This window comes from Phalaenopsis equestris, unplaced genomic scaffold (genome assembly GCF_001263595.1).
Source record: "Phalaenopsis equestris unplaced genomic scaffold, ASM126359v1 Scaffold000184, whole genome shotgun sequence".
Lineage (NCBI taxonomy): Eukaryota > Viridiplantae > Streptophyta > Magnoliopsida > Asparagales > Orchidaceae > Phalaenopsis > Phalaenopsis equestris.
In genome coordinates, this window is record NW_018164626.1 from 146,043 (window position 1) to 149,677 (window position 3,635).

The 3,635-nt window shown below is 33.8% G+C and overlaps 1 long non-coding RNA gene across 2 annotated transcripts; it reads right to left on the reverse strand.

The window, feature by feature from the left end:
- Positions 1-1,492: 1,492 nt before the first annotated feature.
- On the reverse strand, positions 1,493-2,393 carry LOC110022334. Of its 2 annotated transcripts, XR_002293773.1 has the most exons (3): positions 2,116-2,393; positions 1,818-1,988; positions 1,493-1,709 (listed from the first exon to the last, which is right to left on the reverse strand). It is a non-coding gene; the product is annotated as an uncharacterized LOC110022334 (long non-coding RNA). The 2 variants fall into 2 exon arrangements; XR_002293772.1 differs by having other exon boundaries at positions 1,493-1,988; positions 2,116-2,392.
- Positions 2,394-3,635: the final 1,242 nt, after the last annotated feature.

A 3,635-nucleotide genomic window follows, 5' to 3' on the forward strand; every position in this document is an offset into this window, starting at 1 on the left:
CTGTTTTTATGCTTCTCCTATTATTACTGCTACTCCAATTGAAGCGGAAATGTGGGTTGTTTGGATGGCTACTAGAATTGCATCCTCTCTTAATTGGTAATTTCTACATAGCGAATCAGACTGTGCTGAACTAATCATATATTTGAAATTACAAAAACCTCCGCCTTGGAACTTAACTATTTTGTTTAGAAGGATTTTGGCGATGTTGGGTGATATGAGGTGATTTGGAGTTTCATCGCTAAGGAGGGAAACTCCCCTACCAACTGGCTAGTGAAGCTTGGTGCATGTAGGGACTATGTAAGGATTAGTACCTCCTCCTTTTATGTTGAGCAGATTATTGCTTGGTGATTTAATCCAAAGGCAGTATATACACTGCTTGTAGCACCTATTATGGATTGAGCATTTATACTTTTAAAGGTTACTGCAGAGACAATGTTTTGGCTCTCTTTGTTGGTATTTTGATATATTGGTTATTTTGGAGTTTTTATTAGTATACTTGTATTTTCGAGAATTTTTTGTGAGTTGTACTTTGATAGTGGAACCTTAGGAGTGAGTTGCTTCTGTTTTCTATTGGTATAGAGGGTTCCAATTGCCAATTCCTGCATCCAATTTTTTGTGGAGCAACTTTATATATATATATATATATATATATATAATATATATATATATTATGTATTACACTGGATAATAAAATGCTCACCTTAGGCCGGAACTTGAAAGGTTATAAAAGCACATAGCGATTCCCATCATATGCTCCATGAGAAATATTTAATAATGAAGGAACAAAACATTTTGTGCATCATGTCATTCTCATTGTCTATGCTGTTCGGAAGGCAATACATATATTGTAATCATGTGTTGAATTATTATATTTTAGGTGGTACATTACATTAAGATTAATTGTCTTAATTGTTGTCAGAATTTATTATTAAAATTTGCAAGTATTTCCAACACTTTCTCTTCCTCTCTCGGACTTGGTGGCTAAGTGGTGCACCATCTAATGAGCACTCATTATAAATGAAGTAAGCCTCCCATAAATCGTGAAAATTTTCAAACAAAAAGAGCATATCTTCCATTCAACAAAACTATCATTTCTGACCCAATCTCGAGTTTAATCCACTTCGACAACTTTAAACCCCTTAATAATTCGGTTCAATATCCAAATCACATCCATAAACATCCATATACCTTGTCAAAGTGTTTCTCAAACCACAACCTTCTTAAATCATCTAATCCTAAACTTTTTTATCCACCATACATTATCTCGAATTCAATGAATATGTCATGCTTGGTCCCTAATCTCTTCACAACCACTCCATCCTACAACTTAACCTCAACAATTTTTAAGATATAAATGCCTCTTTCTACACCAAGTTTAGCTCTTGAAATGCTTGAACCAAGGCCCCTCTTGCATGATCACAAGTTATCCATTTCATTATAGAGGAAAAGCACGAACAAAGCTTGCTCGTAAAATGTTTCAAGTCACGAAAAATTCCGTAAATGAGTGCTTTTTCTTTGCAATATCTTTGTTACACAACGATATACTGATTAATAAGACAACAAAAAAATATTAACTTGCTAAATACACTGCGATAAAGTACATGGGTGGAGTAGTAGATAAAACAACACTGTAAATGGTTCTTAGGAATGTAAGTTAATCATACAACAAACTTCATCACTACAGGGCAAACAGCAACTTGCGGCTAACTCTGCAGAAAAGAACACAGTTTGGATCTTCAAAAAGAAAGCAATAACGGAGAAGTAACATTATCCTAATGAGAATAATCAATAAACACCATCCATAGAAAGAAGATCACCCCATCCCAATGATGGTAACTTCGGCAAGGCAAGGAAGGTTTGCTTTAATATAATCTCTCCATCATCACTTTGTTTCCCTTGGTTTTCCACATACATCCATAATTCAAATGCAAAATAAATGAGTTGCTTCTTCAGAAATTTTTGGTGCACTTGTAAGCACATCAACCTTGCTGAAAATAAAACAGTAAATGCAAATTAGTTGGCAACCTGTTAACTCTGCAATATTAGAGTAAAATTTAATTGCAGTGATAGAGCTCAAAATTTTTAGAAAATGGAAATTTGCAGAGTATCCGTTACTGATGCTCATGAGACTGATAAAACTCTTAGCTGACAGCAACGGGTGTGATGCGCTTCTTTGTTGGTTTATTTGTATCAGGCGCCTTGACCAAATTTGGTGGAATCTGCTCCTCTTCATCAGCCTTCAAACCAGCTTTCATGTTTTTATGAGCAGCACCTATGTGATCAATATCCATTTTATCTTCGATGTCAGCCTTCATGTTAGTGACACATGAAATGCATTCAGAAGCACTCCTTGAATCTACACACCGAAAACCAAGAAAAACAAACATGAAAAACATTGGAGGTTTAAACTAAAAAGAAAATGCGGTAGAGGTTACATCAAATATATAGTCAAATAAAATAATAGATACGCCATTTTTGCAAACTCATCTGATGCATGTTTTTATAGGTTCAATGTTTATTGAAATATCAATAATGAGACACCAAGACTCAAGACTATCAGTAGACCTCTTCTTCAACTCAACATAACATGTTCGTAAAATGAATGAACACTAGTGCTTCGCTCTCATTAGTTTTCTAGAAACGCCATGAGGTTCATTCATCTATTCCGGCATTCAAACATACTGATTTTCCCTGATCTCGAGAGACTGAGTACAAGTAATAAGTGATGCAGTAACGTCACTAAAGACCCAAGAAGAAATAGTTCAATTGAACAGGTTCCACCATAAGTCAAGCCTTCAATTGAACAGGTTCCACTATAAGTCAAGCCAGTGTGAATGAGTGTGAAATAACTCTAAACAATCCTAATATGTAATATATATATATATATATATATATATATATATATATATAAGAGAGAGAGAGAGAGAGAGAGAGAGAGAGAGAGAGAGAGAGAGAGATAAATATTAATAACTAAAATACCCTATTTCTTTCAAGAATTTATTTTGATTCGAGGTTATTAAGCATTGAGGCTTGTATTAAGAGAAGTTATTTTGAGGTAAAAATTTATTTTTGAGGTTTTATTAATTTAAGAGGATGCAGTGGAGAAAAATGATTCATGTAGCCGACCCCACGTAGTGGGATTAAGGCTTTGTTGTTGTTGTTGTTGTTGTTGTTTTATTAATTTAAGAAAGTTTTAAATACATAGCACTCAATTCCTATGTATTTACAAATCTAACACCTGAACTTCCATTTTTACATACTTACCACCTTACCAGATGCATAAAAAGGTGTATTTCACTTTTTAAAAGTTAAAATAGTGGTATTTTTTATGTGATGTAAAAGATTTGGGCAGCATACATGTAAAAATTAAATTTTAGGTGTTAGATAAGTTGGATGGATATGTTATTTAAATGTCCCTTAATTTAAATTTGAGTTAAAATTACAAATATTAGAAATAGAATAGTTTGCATTTCATAGATCGATTGCAAATGAACAAAATTTTCTAATGACCTTGGTGAGGAGGGTGCCATCAAGCCTTACTCTTTGACTCATCCTTTAAACCAAACTAGTTAGGCTAACTGAGTTGATCTAGTCATCCCATAAACCTATGGGACTCACCAACCAAACAAAATCCT